Below are 19,135 nucleotides of genomic sequence, written 5' to 3' on the forward strand. Positions count from 1 at the left end.
TGCGAGGGACCTGTGGGAAGATATTATTTGTGTGGGCATATCATTCATATTGAGGATTGCTAGGCCAAGACAAATAGACATAGCATGTTATTACTGGTGACAGCAAAATGGTCGAAGGAGAAAGGAAGGCTCACCTTCACCAACAGTAGTGTGCTGAGTATGTTGTACGTTTTTAAAGTGGAATGCAATTCTATAGCTGTTTCCTGTGATGGGGCCTTAAATGATGATCTTTATGGGCCTCCAGCCTTGGGAAAAGCTGGGGCCTCTGTGAGTGAATGGCATCAGTTTGGCTCCATTTTATTTTAACTTAGTTTCAATATCTTCGATTATGGATGCTGCCAGACTATTGACATCCCTGGGCAAGCTGAGCACAAGGGAAATGGCAGGAATATCCCAGACAAAATAAGCATATTATAGTAGTCCCTAATGCAAAGATATCCACATAAAAAATACAAAATTGCTTATTGACATTAGCATAATATACAGCTACACAGCACCGATTTTGTTTGGTAATGTACCAGATGAATTTCTCATCCAATATTTTTTGAAGAGCAGAGGAATCTTCAACACTTGAATTGATTCTGCTATCTAATCAGATAATAATTGATATGTTCCTGAATTTCATTGACCTATATTGATTCAAAACCCTAATGCCACTGCCACTTGAAACTTGCAGTGAAGTTTACACCTCAGTTATTTTTTACATTATACACTGTGTGAATACATGATTCCCAGTAACACTCTTCAATTTTCTAGTGTTATTTCCTTGTTTTGGATTCTCCCATGACAGAAAATTATTTACCACTATCAAATTTGTCAAATACTTTAATCCTTTTAGCACCTCTGTTGGATCATGACTCAATGTTTGATACACAGGTCCTATTCTAAATACTTAAAGTTGTTTACTTGCACAATGTACTACGAACTGAATCACAGATCAACTTTATTGGAATGGTGTAAATAAACATAGTATCAAAATTCAAATGTTACACAGTCCTGAAATACAGGTTACATTTTCCAGCTGGAAAATCAGATCTTCATTTCCCGGCATGGATACCAAGAACGAAAAAGGAATTTCAATAGAAACAAGTATTGGAAGGAAGAACAGTTCTTCCATAGCCTGCCTGCAGGAAAAATAATGGTCAAAATCATTAAAGATACATTGCGTCAGCAAAATCAATAGTGTTCAAAGAAATTAAAACTACACTGAACCAATTAGAAGGCTTTTTGATAATGCCATCATATTATTCCAGGAAACAGAAGTGGTGATTTGAGAATTAGAGAGTGACAGAGACGGCCATACAAGATGAGACTTTTAAGGACGTGAAATTTTTTTCCTCAAATGTTTGCACAAAGCTTAACTGAAACCCTGCATATCACTTAGCAAGGCTAAATTAATCTAGGATATCTGTGAATGTTTCAGAGATTGTAAACAATCAGTATTAGCCTAGACGTACATGTGACCTGCACTAACTAAATACTGGAAAATAACAAAGTTCCAGTTTTGTAACCAGGTTTTAATCAGAAAAGATTAGAAGTGGCTTTGATCTTCATGCCTGAACTTTGAGAGACCAACCACATGTGAATGATGGAACTACAGTAGGTCTGACTACTCTGCATGCATCTATTGGCACAAGCCACTTGTCCACTGTGCCAAATACTGATGCAAACCTAGGGATATAGTCTTGACACTGGTATAATTATGCTTTCGTCAGTCAACTCACATAAATCAATGAGACCAACAGAGTGAACTTTAACATAGCTATAGCTCCCAGCTCACCCAAACACTTATTATCAAGAAATTTATTATTCAGACATATATAAGACTGTAAGTATGACTTACATTGTGTAAAGTATCGAGGGACACTATACTGGCTGCTTGCACTCAAGTTATTGGGTGTGAAAACTTGAAATATACCATATGCCAAATACATTGAATGCCTGCCAGTGCATTTAACGTTGATCATGTTAGGAAAGGCACGATATGAAAATTTCATCCTGGGTGGGCTTCCCTTTGTAACGGACTCGCAGAGTTTCTATTCCAAACTTTTAACTGGAAAATTCTTCACTTCCTTGTTGGGTACTGGTAGCTCTCTGTTCAAAGACGGAAACTTTGCAATCCTTACATGGTTGTTCACCCTTAAGATTTTGGCAACTGACTGACCCACTGAAGAATACTTCCTGGTTTATCATACACTAGATGTTTGATATTCAGAAAATGTCTAAAAGAGTTTACCTTTCTGTACTAGTTGCTATTCATATCCCAGTATTAGAACTCTCATTTATGAAAGGAAGCATGCCAATTCTCATTCACATGCATCACATTAATCTGATGGTTTATGTTTTAGGTAATCCTGCAACTCAACAGTTCACAGCAGAGAAATGTTGATGGTAATTTCCAATATAGTAACTTTGAATGCATCACTGATAGGGCGAGTTAACTTATATCAGGCTGGACGTCTTTAAAAATACATTTTGTGTTTTGTTCATGGAAGAGAAAAGGAGTCAGAGAAAAATGCTTGCACTCTTTAAAATGTATAAATACTGATTTTCACAAATTTGCAAGTCTTGCCACCCATTGCTGACCCAAATCCCTCATGTTAGGAAATTGGTCAGGACAAAGCTGGCTGTGTCACAAGTCTCCTAAAGCGGGTGTCATCATATGCACATTTTGTGCATGTGACAATACTATCATGGTTAAAAATATACCAACAGACGTCAAAAGACCCTGATTTAACAGATTATAAAACAACGATCAAATCACACTTAATCAGGAGCCTGATGGGATATCACAACTCTGTTAGGATATCATTTGAGGAGGTTAAAGAAAACACTTCATAATTATCTTAACACATTGAAAATACAGTTGCCAACAGCATGACCATAGATTAAAATATCAAGCAGAGATATCTCAGTGGAGAGAGAAATATTAGAAGTCTTTGAAAGCAAATAAATCTCAATCCTGCGAATATTTGGAGTCCGCTGAATTGGTGCTAACGTTACAAACAAAACAGACGCGGTACAGATGCAAGTATCCAATATTTAAGCATTTTGGTTCAAAATAGTGCACTTCCATTAAACACTCCAAAAATCCTTATCAACTTTTTAACAAAGCCTATTATTTGGACATGCCATAAGAGGTGCCTGCAAGTGATGAAGAGAATTGAAAAATCCTGTCATCTGCTGGCAGGGATCTTCAGACAAAAATAACAGACAATAACATGCAGAGGTAGGGCTAAAACTTGCCAGATGCTGCTCTGCACAAGGTCAGTCTTGTTATCTGCATAAGCAGCACATAATATTACTAAAAACAATCTGTTGCAAGTCAAAATGAGTACAAAGAAATAGTAAGTTTTTTTAAATTTGTGGTACAAGCTTTGAGAATAGTGTGCCAAATAATCCTGATGAAAGGTCCTGATCCAAATTATCAACCATCCTCTTCTACAGACACCTGTTGAGCTGTTGCACTTTTCCCCTACAGCAGTGCGGCAGTTATGTTACTGGATTAATAATGCAAGCAAGCTATAGAAGGCTGAGGGCCAAGAGATGGTAAATGGGATTAGCACGGATAAAAACTTGAAAGTCAACATTGATGTGCTGAGTTAAAGGCCTGTTCCTGTGATGTGTGACAATGAGCTCAAATCCAGTCACAGAAATTTTAAATCTGAATCCTTCTCACAAACTTGGAAGTAAATCCTGGATTGGGAATCCATAGTTAGAGGAGCAGATGGGAGTCTCTCTGCATGTGAAAGAGAAATCCAGACGGTGTGATGCTTCCCAAGTGCCAGGCCCAGGGATGTCTTGGATCAGGTCCATAGCATTCAAAAAGGGGAGGGTGAACTGCCCGAAGTTGAGGTACATGTTGCTACCAATGACATAGTAGGAAAAAGGAGGAAGTCCTAAAGAAAGAATATAGGCATTAAGGTAGAAAACTGAAAAGCAGAAGGTCCAGGGTGGTAATCTTTGCATTGTTGCCTATGCCATGCACGAGTGAGGGTATGAATAGGATTATCTACCAGATGAACGTGTGGTTGAGAAATTGGAGCAAGGGGCAAGGTTTCAGATTTCAGAATCATTTGGGATCTCTGCTATGAAGGTATGATCTGTAGAAAAAGTACAGGTTATACCTCAACCCAAGGGAGACCAATATCCTTGCGAACAGGTTTGCTAGAGCTGTTGTGAAGGGCTTAAACTAATATGGTTGGGGGATACGAAATCCCATGAAAGGGCTGAGGATGAGGCAATTGGTATACAAATAGATGCAATGTATAGTGAGATTGTGAGGAAGGACAGTTAGATGACAGTGCAAAATTGCAGTCAGTTGGATGAGTTCAAGCGTTACATGGGGGCAAAGTCTAAAATGATGATGAATACAGGACTGAAGGTGTTACATTTGAATGCACACAGTACACAGAATAAAGTAAATATGTTGTTGTGGGCAGCACTAGGTTATGGCTGAAAGAAGATCATAGTTGGGAGCTTAACATCCAAGGATATACCTTCTATCAAAAGGGCAGGCAGTTAGGCAGAGAGAGTTAGGCGGCTCTTGTTGGCAAAATATGAAATCAAATCCTTAGAAATAGGATCAGAAAATGTAGAATCCTCGTGGGTAGAGTTGAAAAACTGCAAGAGTAAAAAGACTCCTATAGGAATTATAAAAAGGCCTCCAAACAGTAGCCAGGATGTGGGATACAAATTACAAGGAGAAATAGAAAAGGCATGTAATAAGCGCAATGCTGCAAAGGTCATGGCGGATATCAATCTGCAGGTAGATTGGGAAAATTAAGTTGGTGCTGGATCCCAAGACAGGGAATTTGTAGAATGCCTACGAGATGGCTTTTTCAGAGCAGCTTGTGGTTGAGCTCACTAGGGGAATGGCAATTCTGGATTGGGTGTTGTATAATGAACCCGATTTGATTAGGAACACTTAGGAGGTAGCAACCATAATATGATAAAAAATCACCGTGCAATTTGAGAGGGAGAAGATAAAGTCAGATGTATCAGTATTCCAGTGGAGTAAAGGGAATTACAGAGGCATGAGAGAGGAGCTGGTTAAAGTTGATCAGAAGGAGACATTAGCAGGGACGACAGTTTCAGGCACTAGCAGGGGTGAAGTTTAGCAGACAGAACAGCAATGGCTGGATTTCTGGAGCAATTCAGAAGGCACAGGATAGATACATCCTAAAGATGAAGAATAAAGGAGGAGGACACAATCATGATTGAAAAGGGAAGTCAAAGTCACCATAAAAAAAAAGAGAGGGCACATAAATACAGCCAAAATTTAGTGGGAAGTTAAGGAATAAGAAGCTTTTAAAAACAAAAAAAGGCAACTAAAAAGCCATAAGGAGAGAAAAGATGAAATAAATAGGTAAGCTAGCCAATAATATAAAAGCAGTTATCAATTTTTTTCAAGTTCTAAATGGGATAAAATTTAAAAAATCAGAGGTGCAAAGGGATTTGGGAGTCCTTGTGTCGGATTCCCTAACAGTTAACTCGCAGGCTGAGTCAACGGGAAGGGAGACAAATATAATGTTAGCATTCTTTTAGGAAGGACTGGAATATAAGTGAGGATGTAATGCTGGGGCTTTATATAGGGCATTGGTCGAAGTATTGTGAGTGGATTTAGGGCCCTTATCTGACAAAATATATGCTGACATTGAAGAGGTTCCAGAGGAGCTTCACAAGTATGATTTTGGGAATGAAAGGGTTAAAGTATGAGGAGCGTTTGATAGCTCGGGGTCTTTACTACCTGGAGTTTAGAAGAATCAAGGGGGATGTCATTGAAACCTATCAAATATTGGAAGTCCTAGATAGAGTGTATGGGGGAGGATGTTTCCTATAGTGGGGAAGTCTAGGACCTGAGGGGACAGTCTCAGAACAGAGGGGCATCCAGTTAGAACACAGAAGAGGAGGAATTTCTTGAAGCAGAGGGAACCCCTGGAAATCATTGCTACAGATGGCTGAGGAGGCCAAGTCAGTGTGTGTATTTAAAGTGAAGGTCGATAATTTCTTGATTAGTCAGTGCATCAAAAGTTACAGGGAGAAGGCAGGAGAATGGGGGTTGAGAGGGATAATAAATCATCCAGAATGGAATGATGGAGCAGACTTGATGGGCCAAATGGCCAAATTCTGCTCCTATGTCTTATTATCTTAAATGCTGGTACTGCTGCGTGCAGATGAAGCTCCTGAACCATTGTATGATTATAGCAACAGAATTAAACTGCAGTCTGCACAAGTGTGCACTGAGGTGGATATAGGGAACAAGGGCAGAGCAGGATGACAATGTGACTGTTCCATGAGGTTTTTTTTTAATATATTTATTTTTATTGAAGGAATGACACAATACAGAATATATAATGGATTACATTTTCCTCCATTTTGCTTTAGTATCGTACCCCCAAAACAAACCTCCCCCCACCCACCCTCCCCGAACATATCATGGCAGCTAATATATCTACAACACAACAATTCACAAATACAAGTATGGACATTTCACAACCGTACCCCCACACTACTTCAATACGACAGCTCATACACATCTGCAACATGTCAGATGATCCAAAATACACTCATATTTACAATTCATCAACCACCCTGTGAGGTAAATTATAAGTGTGTTAAATGGGAGGCAACTTCCTAAGTACAATCAAATGCCCTCAACTAGTAGGTAATTCCTTAAGACTCCCAAAATATGATAAGAAAGGTCCCCATTTCGAACAGAACTTTTTCACAGACTCCCTCAAAGTGAATTTAATCTTTTCTAATTTCAGAAAAAACATTACATCTTCTAACCAAGCAGCAGCAGTTGGGGGAGCGGCAGATTTCCAAACCAGCAAAATTCTCCTACGGGCCAATAGCGATGTAAATGCAATGATATCCGACTGGCTTGCATTTAAACCCAAATCATCATCTGCCACACCAAATACAGCTATAAGTGGGCAAGGTCTCAGTGTCACCCCCAAAACCTCACTGATAATTTAAAAAACCAGTGCCCAATAGTCATCAAGCCGAGGGCATGACCAAAATGCATGTATTAAACCAGCCGGAGAGAAGGAACACCTGTCACAGCCAGCGTCTGTCCCAGGGTATATGTCTGCCAGTCTGGCTTTACTTAAATGTACCCTGTGTAAAACTTTGAATTGTATGAGCCCCAGTCTAGCACATGATGATGAGAAATGAACCCTATTCAATACTTTTGCTCAATATTCTTCCGCAAGGTCCATACCGAGGTCGTCCTCCCACCTACTCTTAGTTTTGTTTAGATCTTGAACTCCCAAAGACATCAGCTGAGAGAATAGTTCAGAAATCAGCCCGCCATGAGGTTTTAATATTGGTCCCATATTGCACCTTTGTACCAATGACATCCTTGTCAATAAGCAGCCGCAAAGCTCTTACTATTTTCCTTCTCATCTCACCTCTAGAAATGATCTAAAAATGATTTGCACTTGAAAGTCTTTCTCATCTAGCTCTTCCCAAAGACATGGTTATCAATCTGCAATATGCCAACAACGGTAGTGTTAGCGCAACTATGGAGGCAGAGCTCTAAGTCATTTTTGATTCATTCACTTAATCACAGAACAGACTTTATACTGAAATTCTACAAAACAAAGATTCTCTTCTAACCTGACCATCTTTAACAGTGCCCTACAATAATAAAGGTCTACAATGAAGACAAAGTGCATCACCTCCCATATCATGGAAACCCGTTCTCAATGAAGGCAGATATCAATAATGGAAGTTAACATTGTTTTCGGTGTGTGTGTATTTAATATACGATTAATATTTGAGTAATGTTATATTTGTACAGTATATTGTCAGATTAGGCATTCTTTGTTTAAACGATGCATTGTGGGTTATATGTAAAAGTAAGAGAATAGCAAAATGTCCTCACGCCACCACATGATACATGTGCACCTTGCTTAAGGTAAAAATGAAGCTATCCACACATTTCAGACTCTCTGTCTTTTCCTTTAAATTAGTTTTATGTTTCAGAGTTACAAAACATAACAGCGGCAGCGAGAAAGTTTTGAACAAACCCAAGATGATTAGCTGCCTGTTGAAGCACAGCAAGATGTTCAAGTTTTTAAAAAAAAGCTCAGCGAGAAATGGTTGAATTAAAGAAAAAACACAGCTTGTTTTTTTTCTCTTCGGCACAGCATGTTTTCTTTGTAAAAGGACGGATGATCAAGTTAAAATGGAAGAATTCATGGGTTCATAAACAATGAGAACTGGATGATAAAAATCATTTTAAAAAAAGAACAGAATTGGCTGGCTATATCAAACAGTAGACACACTTGATTGCTCAACGGGTATCTGGCTCTTGTATACTGGGCTCATTGAGCAGTATTTTGACGCAAATAAAAAAGCTAATGAGAAGCAAGTACCAATTTTGCTGACTATATTGGGTTTAAAGGCTTACAGTTTGCCTAGAAATTTGACTGCTTCGACCAAACCAGCCGAAGTGAGCTTTGCTGATAATATGAAAGCAATGCAGGAACATTTTGAACCATAACCATTGTTAATTGCAGAATGCTTTAGGTTTCATTAGCGGAATCAAAAAGACAGGGAGTCCATTTCAGTGTACGTGGCTGAATTAAAGAGATTGTCTGAGCTTTGTCAGTTCAGTGATGAGCTTAGTGATGCACTAAGAGATCATTTAGGTTGTGGAATCATAGAAGAAAACATTCAAAAACAGCTCCTAACTGAAGCACAACTTTCATTTAGAAGAAGTTAAAATAGAGCAGCTGTAAGAAAAGAAACAGCAGACAGACACAATTGAGTTGCAGTCAGGAATGAAAGTGATCGCAAACAAAAGTGCACCTCATTGAAGATCCATCCACCATTTGTATCCCATCCTCTGCAAAAGAGTCAATTGAAAATGAATTAAGAAAAGTACTGGATGATGCCACAACTGTGGCCATGTCAAACACTATGAACCATTGTCCAACAGAGAGCAAACAGGTGTTAGTGCCAACCTCTGTCTTCGGTTGGAAAGCATATTGGACCAATGAAAGACCATGCTGCTCAGAAGAATCATAAATATGGCAAAGGCAATGTTCCCGATGCAGCAGTTTTTGTAGTTAACATAACTGAGGAAGCTTCTGATATGTTAATCAGGCAGTTACTTGTGAAATGCTGCTTGGTTTTAAGTTGGAAGAGAGATCAAGGAGCTTCAGGAAAGTTGCAAGCATTCAGCTTTTGTGAGTATAAAAAACCAGAATCTACTCCATGTGCATTAAGGTTATCGTATGAACTTCAAATGAGAAACAAAAAGTTGCCTATAAAAGTAGATGCAAAGACCAAGGCCAAAAAGTAAGGAGACAATGGAGATTCGAAAACAGAGAATTCGTCTGATGATTTTGTAGATGATGAATCCATGAGATCGGATCATCAAGAGAACAATCGAAGGATTAATAAGAGAATACTCCAGTGAACTAAGTGCAACTTCCCAAGATCAAGATGCACATCCTAGAAAGAAAAAACAAAGAAAAGAAAGAGGATGACATAAGTGCTATGGAAATGGAAGAGGGTAAACGAGACCTAATTTCTCAAGAAATTAGCAAATTCAGAGATACTCACAAGAAATCAGAAGAAGAAAAAGAAAGATGCAAAAAGGAAAGACAAGAAGTTGAAAAGGAGGTAAGGAATAGTGAGAAAAAATGTGAGTGAAGAGGGAAGGGGCAGAGGCCCTATAAAGAAGGTGGGGGGTCTTCAGTCCTGACGAAGGGTTCCGGCCCGAAACACTGACTGATCGTTTCCATGGATGCTGCCCGACCTGCTGAGTTCCTCCAGCGTGTTGTGAGTATTGCTTTGACCCCAGCATCCGCAGAGTATTTTGTGTTTCACTAGTTACGCCTGCTCCAGCTGGTCCCTTTACTCTTTCTTCAAGGCAATCTAAGATATCCCCCCCATCCCAATGTGAATCAGGAAATCACCTGTGGAAAGCAAAGAGTCACCAGAAGGTAACCTGAAGGTACATTAACAACATACTGTGCAATAGGTACATGGATAGGAAAGGTTTAGAAGTACAGTTGATACTGGTTAATTGGGACACATCAGGACCAGAATATTTTGGCCCAATTAAGCATCTTCCCTAAAAGCCAAAGTTTTATGGAAATTGTTAAACAGGTATAAAAAGATAAACTACTATTTAAATGAGTAACAAAATATGTATTCAAATGAAATACAGTGAAAATCAGGACATACCAACGCTAATCCAATACTACAGTATAAGACTGTGTATTAGCTCCTAATTGTTATCAGTGGGGGAATTCAAAACGTGTACATAGCCATGTTCTTTTGAACAAAAATCAGTTCTTTTGAGCAAAAATCAGCTCAGACACCTAGTGCAGATAGTAGACTGCCTTTATACAATCTTTTCAACAATTGCATCTTCCAAATCTTCATTTTCATTGTAACATTCAGGATGATAGTCAATAACTTCAAATTCTTCATAGTTCCGAATGTTGAAGTGGTGAAATTATTTCGTTCTCACTTCTGGCCATTTCTGGCATCTCCAAGCCTGAATGAGTCACTGCTTTTTGAATACAAATACACACAATTGATACTATTTGAAAACTGTTTGCTCTAAGCACAGTGTAGTGTCTAACGGCCACACGATGTGCACGCGACTGCTGCTGGCTAGAATGTTCGGCAACAGTCTCCTGTCCCAATTAAATGGCATAGCATCTCAAGTAAAAAAATGGGAATCCCGGCTATTTTCTCAATGAGTGTTTATTTTTTAAGAGATGTCCCAAATATGTGGCTGCCACGATTAATCGATGGCCCAATTAACCGGAATCCACTGCATACAGGCCAAATGTGGGAAAATGGGACCGTCTCCTGCTGTATCACTTTATGACTTTAGGTGCTTTGGGGAAAAGAACCACTCCCAACAGGAAAGCAGCTGTAAGCAATGAGATTTTGGTGTTTAATTTCCAGTTTCACCCAGCCCCTCAATTTCCACTGAGCAAATGGCAGCTTGCTGTGATAATTTGAGCCACCTGAAGCACTCTGGCTCTAACCGGACAAGGAAACACAACTTCAAATTGCAAGGAGTACTTCCTGCACCTTTCTGCTCCTGCCTGTCTCAACTGTCCAGCTGCAAGTCTCTGAATAGCAGACTGCAACTGTTCTGTTCTTGCAGCTGTTGCTCCAGTTGCTCAGCAGCTTGGCAAGTTTTGGTAAATCTTGGAAACCTTTGCAGCATTAAAAGTTAATCAAATGATTAGTGTGTGTTAAAACCCAGCTTTCCTCTCCCAAGGGATGGGCACAAACTATCTAATATGTTCTGAGTTAAAAGGATAAAGCAAAGATCTGGGTAAGGCATCGGGGTGGGCTTCCTGGCATGCCTGCATGTCTGCTGTATGTACTGACACAAGTACAACTCTTCCGCACACTTGAACAAAGCTTCTCCTTCAGTTTAAAACACCTCCCTTAGCTTCTTTAAAATGTTACGTCCTTTTACCGATCAGCATCACAATCTGGACACCGGTGAAATGAAACGGTTGTTCTTTTCGAGCCGAATTACTATAAATCATAGTATGTGGAAATTTGAGAGGTTTCTTGATCAATGTGGCATTTTAACTGACCCTCTGAACTTCCTTGTTCCAAAAATGTCATTTGTAATCCATAATAAAAGGCTCATCCTGCTAATGGTCCCATCTTATCATGTATTATCTTGCAGAAGTAGCACATCTATAGTGCAAAGAGCAATAATTATGCTATAGGACATACATAACATAGAATGCTAGAACAGTGAGCTCTATAAATGGTTACCCTGTTACACTGTAAATCAAATTGGTTCCACACCACACCATTAAACATTTGACAAGAGTCTAGATAATGTCATTTTTCTTCATCAGCCTTTCAGCTGGAGGAAATAAAATGAAAATTATACTCTCAAACATCAGAACAATACACAGACTCAGACTCAATTTAACCCGTTAACCTTTCTATTAAAAAAAAAGTCATTAAATCTCTGAAAGCAGACTCAAAGCACTGGGCCAACCAGGCAGAAGTAATAAAACAGATTTTGCTAACTTCAGTAGAATGAGTTCTAATACCATAACAGTGCATGACGTACATTCATTTATAACTTTTATAGGGTGCTCCAGTCCACATTTATTTAGAAAAATGACAAGGTAAATGAATGATCAAACAAACAGTATTCTTTCTGCAGGCTTCAGATGCATTAAAATAGCTAATACTCTGTCATGCATCATACTTGGTAATATCTCTGACAGGTTCATTTCACTTGATATATTTTTGCCTAAAAAAAAAGAGTTCATGTTATTTTCTCCACTGCAACATCAAGCATGCAATACAATGCAAAGTAACTCAAGCAGGTCATTCAAACTAGTGTGGCCATGGCCTAACCTAGAAAGTGTTCAAGAACCTGGTGTTTAGTAATCCATTTGATAAAGCAAATGTTCAGGAGATTTGACTGTATAGCTTCATGTTTAACTGATTTTCTTCATTATGTTATTTCTTCCGGCTGGCAGCCCAGAAGAACGTTGTCAAAACGGACATTCTTCATACATCTGTCTAGGCTCTGTATGTGTGTGTGTGTGCATGTGTGGGTGTATTTGTGTGTGTAAGTGTGCATGTTAACTGTGGAACTTGGCACTGGGGAAATTAAGATCCTCACATTGATACACATTCTAACAGCTCTTGGGACTGAAATCAAACATAGGTACACTGGCCAATATTTCCTTCCTGTAACTGGTGCTTATTGAGACCAGCTGCAGTGTTCCTTGGAGAAAGGAACATAGTCAACATGTCAGGCCAAAGTACCTTGAACTGAACTGGAGAGCGAGGGGACAAGTGTGCCACTGGAAGGGGAAGGGGCAGAATATCTGCGATAAGCTGTGGGCCGAAGACCAAGCTCTATGTACTTTAAGTACCAGCTGTTTGAGACTGAAAGGAATCAGAGGGAAAACTAAAACTGACAAATCCAGCAAATAATGTGAAGAGGGAAAAATGATGGTTACCTGAAATGTTGAGTTTAATACTGAATCTGAAAGATAATGTGCTGTTCCTTGATCTTAACTTGGATATTCTTGGAAAAGTGCAGGAAGCTAATGACAGAGGTTGCAGAAGAATTGGGGTTGAAAATCAAATTCACAAGCTCACATTTCACCCTTTCAAGCTGAACAAAGGTGTCCTTTCCAATGTAAAAGAAACCACTTTGTGAATACTGAGTACGTGCACCTGAACCTTTGTTTTATTTGAAAGAATGGTTTGGATACCTGGAGAAATGGAATCACAGCTGCTGCATCTCCTATGGTTAGACTGAAAAGGTGAAGACGAATCTATGGTGGAGATGTACCGCAGAATCACAGAGGGAGCGGTGGCAGATTCCTGTTGAAGGCAATGGAAATGTTGAGTATACTCTTTTGAATAGATAGGTTGATGGGGTGGAAAGAGCAGCAAATCATCTTCCATCTGCAGCCTGGGAACACAGTTCTCAACTTAACAATTTCAGGTAACTGGCAATTATTTTCCCTTCATAGATGTTATTTAATATTTCAGTTTCAATTAGTTCTTTCACTTCTTTATTCATCTGCCTCATACTGCTGGTATTTAAACTAATAATCACACAACATCCAACCACAGTTACTCAACCTGTTGAACGTGTTTGCATTTTCTAATTTTGCCCCAAATTTCCAGCATCTGCAGTGTTTTATTTCTATTCTATCATTCCACAACCCATTGCCCAGAACTACTTGGCAAGCAATGAAACGCTAGGAATTTCTGGTAATAAACTTGTTAATATTAAAGGTTTATACTTCAAGGATTGATAACAGAACCAGAGTAAAATATGTTAGACTTATACACATATTTACAATAAAATAAATATAAACCAGAAACAACAGTCATGTAAGAGCAGGAAACTGGAAAGAATCCACTTTTCAATCGGGAGGTTCAGACACAGTCACGATTGTGATCACCATCTATATATATATTTGATATCTTGTCAGGCTTTAAGAGAAACTTTATACATTTCCTTCTTAGGTCAGTGAAATTACATCAGCTTTATACGTTCATTTTTTGGGGAATTTGGGCATCTCCAAGAAGGCCTGCATTTATTGTCCATCACTGAATATTCTTAGAAAGGAAGTGGTCAATAACTTTGAATCATTGCAGTCCTTCTGGTGAAGGCATTGCCAACTGTTGTTGGGTGGACAGCTCCAGAGTTTTGGTCCATATAGGTGTGGCTGCTCTATTTGCTGAGGTGTAACAAATAAAATTGGATATTGTGTAATCATCAGTGATTTGTTGCTTCTGACATTGCAAATGAACAATTTCCAATTATGCAGCTGAAGCTTTCTGGGACTGGGGAATGGCCCTGCAGAACCCCTGCAGTGATGTGATGTTCTGGGGCTAGGATAACTGAGCTGCACATATCATCACCATCATCCTGATGACTCCAACATTACCCCCAAAGATTCCCAGCTTCCAGGTCATGCCATCTACTCATAGTTACCACCCAGCAGGATGCACAGAAGCCAAAGGTTCCACACCAGCAGGTTCAAGAGCAGTTACTTCCATTTAACTATTTTGTTCTTGAACAAACCTGCCAAACCTGAATAAAATACCTCAGTGTTCTTTCTTGGAAAAACTGTGTATAATTTAGATATACTGTAATATATTTGAAAATAATTTAGATATCCTGATGAAGGGTCTTGGTCCAAAATGCCAACTGTTTATTCCTCTCCATACGTGCTGCCTGACCTGCTGAGTTCCTCCAGCATTTTGTGTATATTACTCCAGATTCCCAGCATCTGCAGAATCTCTTGTGTTTTCGATATAATTTATGTTTTCTATCTTGTGAATGCTGCTAATCTATTACTGTGTGCCTGAGATGCTTCAAGTAAGTTTTTCTTTGCATCTGTGCACACATACAATAAATTTTGTCCTCTGTTTTCCCTTTATGCTCAAAGTCTTCAGCTTTGCCAGGGTTCAGTGATACCACACCTGGTCAAATGTTACCTCAATGAATATGAAATTAAGCTTTCTCATCAATAATTCAATCCAGATGGTGATGAAATTTGCATGGTCTTGACAAAACCCAAACTGAACAACGGCGACCAGATGTCACTTGATGCTACTGTCATTAACAACTTTCATCACTTTGCTGACAAGACCACGAGACATAGGAGCAGGATTAGGCTATTTGTCCCATTGAGTCTGCTCTGCCATTTCATCACAGCTGACTTACTATCCCTCTCAACACCATTTCAGCATTCTCTCTGAAACTTTCAACGCTCTTATCAATCAAAAACTTATCAACTTCTGCTTTAAATATACCCAACAACTTGGCTTCTGCAGCTGTCAATGGCAATGAATTCAACAGATTCAAAACTTGCTGGCTAAAGAAATTCCACCTCATCTCAAGTGACGCCTTTGTATACTGTGCCATCTGGTCCTAGACCCCTCACTACAGGAAACATCCTCTCCACATCCACTCTATCTTGGCGTATCAATATTCAATAGGATTCAATAAGACAATTCACATTGGACCGACTGAGCAGCATGAAGTTAGACTAAATTCATTTTGCCTCCTCTGGAGCTTTGTTCGGCAGCTACCAGTGGTGTGCCTAGATCCACGGCTGTTTCTGAAACTCAAGACTAAAACCAGAATGTTTTCCACTCCCGAAGCTTCTACTACATCCAATAGCCCTTGCTGTTTCTTGTTATCATGCAGGCTGAATTGAATTGGATGAAGATGAGCGTTACGATACGTACCCAACTGTGCCAGCTTCCGGAATTTCAACGCTCATACTCTCCAGAGTATGGATAGCTGGCACGACCCCTTTAAGGATTTACAGCTGTCCTGCTAATTGGCTCCCATATTTTGGCACCAGTATTTAAGAAGCACCTGAATGGGGGTTCAGTGCTCAACCGTAAGCTCAGTTTGGGTTATCGTCTAGCGTCTTGTTTGGTGCTCAGTTCTCGTTTCAGTCTTGATCCTAGCCTCAGATACTCCCCCACTTGGGACCAACCATCGTCGTCAAGGTTTCTTGTCACAATGAATTTCTATTATGGTGAGATTCTCAGGAGGAAACCAAGAAGAATCATCCACTGGCTGCTTCTGGATGTAGATGGGTTGAAATTGATTTTATGTAAACTCATTTTAACAGATGTTGAGGAAAAAAAGCACGATTCTCAACCTCACTCTAATTTAACAAGCTCCTTAAAAATGTAGTTTACTAGCCAAGCTTTTGTCCCCTGTGTCTTTGTTTGGCTTTGTATCAATATTTGCTCTACACATTGCCTGAGTATTTCGCATCACATTCTAGTCGCTTTGAAAAAGCAAGATCATACTCTGACTTCAATAGTAGCTTCTGGATTTTGAGAGCAGGAACAGCAGATGCAAGGCAACAAAGGGGAGTTTAAGAAAGGAAAGATACCATGATATTTCTGGGATATGACATTTATTTTGTATTATCATTTTAATCTCAGCAGCACATGCCTGAATGCCTCAGTGTGACAGCTACGGTATGCAAACATTTGTCTAATAATAAGAGCCTATACTTTGGGATAATGAGAGCAGTAAATTACAAAGTAATACTTTCACAGCCACCACTTTACAGATATTTTTGTGTTTCCTTCATCCAAGAAGATGGGGCATTGTTTGACTGCAGGGTGTGAACAAACAGGCTGCATTTCTTTACCTGATATTTTCCCAAATACAAAGGGCAATCAAAATCTGAGAATATTATCACAAAAAGACCGCATGATATATTCCAAAATACAAAAGGAATTTAAATAACCAGCTCATAAAACCCTATTCAAACACCAATTTTAAACAGTAAATTGGGTGATTAAGTGTATATTAACCAAAGGCACTTTGCTTCAAATTACATCTGCTGATAGGAACTGTCAGCACTCAGCTATATGATCGGCCATTAAGTCTGGGACATGCACTCACTCACCCTTCTGTAAGCTGCTCTGTTGGACTCAGCAGACAAGAAGGCCCTGGCTTGCTGGGATTCCCCACGATTGGGCTGAGGAAATCCGCTTTCACATACTGCACCACGTAAAACCTAACAGACTTGGTAAGTTCTCCCTGTGGCTTCACAGATTTCCCCCAGGTGCCTTTGTATGCTTTCATATTCCAACAAAAAAAATGTGCAGTTTAATTGGGCATTGTAAGTCACCTGTGGTGGTAGAATAAAGGAATGGAATTGATGCCCATGTGGGGAGAACAAGGCTTGTTCGGGTGGCATGAGTGTAAACATGGATGCTTGATTGTTGGTATGGACTCGGTGGGCTGAGGAACCTGTTTCTGAACTTGGTATTCACCCATTCCCACAAGTAGCCAAGCGGGCAGCCATGGCTTCTGAAGTCCAACTGGTATATTCACCACGATTTTTTCAGTCCCTTCAATTGCTGTTATTCTCATTTTGCTCTCTTTAGCAAATTCCAGGCAACCAGAAAATCCCAAAATCCTCAAATTAACATTGAAAATCCACAACAGCATCACTGATTAACAATGTCTTACATGAAATCCTGTGGTAACCAAAGTGGTTACTCAAACACAACCTAACACACTGTAGTGAAAGGCAGGGCGGAGCCATATTCCCAACATTATGTGAAAATTAGACCCCAAATCATGTGAATTTTCTGCTAGAAATTCAAGCACAGTGCCTTGTACAAATTAGACCACTTAGTTCAAAAAAAGAAACATGTAATTAAGTTATAGATTCTATGAAGTTATGTGTACCAGTTTTTACCCCAAACATTTCAGTTATGGGAAATGAACGGTTTCAAAACACACAAGAAAATGTATCAGAGAATGTTTCTGCACCCACAAAAAAATTCTTTTGGAGTCACTGAAAAGATTTCCAAACAAAATAACAAATACAAGTGAATACTGTAGAAAAAATAGATCAAGACAAGGAACATCTGCACATGGCCAGGCAGCAGCTATGGAAACATGCAAACAGTCAACATTTTGGGCTGAGACCCTTCTTCCAGACTGGAAAGAAAGATGTGAAGTCAGCATAAGAAGGTGGTAGGTGATAGGTGAAACCAGGAGAGTGGGAGGGGGTGAAGTAAAGATTCAGAAGTTGATTGGTGAAAGAGGTAAAGGACTGGAAGAGGGGGAATCTGATAGAAGAGGACAGAAGACATAGAAGAAAGGAAAGGAGGAGGAACACCAGAGGGAGGTGATGGGCAAGTAAGGAGATAAGATGAGATAGGGAAACACGAATAGGGGATGGTGAAAGGGGTGGGATGACAATGTTCCCTCTAATTTTGAATGAGTGCGCGCAAAAATCCTGTGCTGCAATTTTTCTTTTGTCCAGTGACAACAACATGTGTGCACTGAATAATTTCTTCACTAAAAACAGTATAAATAAGCCAGTTCTAAAATCTGCAGACTAATCGTCACAAACTCCACGTTGTCAACACCATCCAGTCAGAAACCGGGAAAGAAAATGTGATTGTGTATGATCATGAAATATAGTTAACATGCCTATAAAGTCCAGGATGGCAACATTATGTGCGCAGTTTAAATTCCTTTGTGTGTGTTAGTAGCAAAAGGTGTGTGTGTGTGTGTGTGTGGGGGGGGGGGCGGGCGTGGTGGCACACAGAAGATGTTCAAGAAATCTATGTTCATGCCATTAGCTGGAGGCCGCCCAAATGGAATATAAGCATAAAATACTCTGCAGATGCTGGGGTCAAAGCAACACTCACAACACGCTGGAAGAACTCAGCAGGTCGGGCAGCATCCATGGAAACAATCAGTCAAGGTTTCGGGCCGGAACCCTTCTATCCTGAAACATTGACTGATTGTTTCCATGGATGCTGCCTGACCTGCTGAGTTCCTCCAGCGTGTTGTGAGTGTTGCCAATGGAATATAAGTTGTTGTTTCTCCAATCTGCGTGTAGCCTTATTTCAGAAGTAGAGAAGGCTGTGGACTGACATGTCGAGATGGGAATGGGAAGTTGAATTGACATAGGTTTCTACCGGGAGATCACACTTTTTCTGGTAGTGTAGGTGCTTGGTGAAGCCGTCTCCCAATCTACGTAGGGACTCACCGATAAACAGAACGCCACACCGGGGGCACTGGATGTAGTAGATGATTCCAGCAGTCTCACAGGTGAGGTGCCGCCTCCCCGGAAGG

General features: G+C 39.8%; 1 protein-coding gene across 3 annotated transcripts in view; it reads right to left on the minus strand.

The window, feature by feature from the left end:
* Positions 1 to 19,135, minus strand: part of myocd (myocardin) — a 714,017-nt gene that overhangs the window by 308,058 nt on the left and 386,824 nt on the right. Inside the window, exon 4 of one of the 3 annotated variants that reach the window (XM_063074258.1) lies at positions 13,251 to 13,362. The exons of the other annotated variants lie outside the window; for them this stretch is intronic. The gene's annotated coding sequence lies outside the window, so the exon portion shown is untranslated. The remainder of the gene's footprint in view (positions 1 to 13,250; positions 13,363 to 19,135) is intronic. 3 annotated transcript variants of the gene reach the window in all.

This window comes from Mobula hypostoma, chromosome 22, assembly GCF_963921235.1.
Source record: "Mobula hypostoma chromosome 22, sMobHyp1.1, whole genome shotgun sequence".
Classification (NCBI taxonomy): domain Eukaryota; kingdom Metazoa; phylum Chordata; class Chondrichthyes; order Myliobatiformes; family Myliobatidae; genus Mobula; species Mobula hypostoma.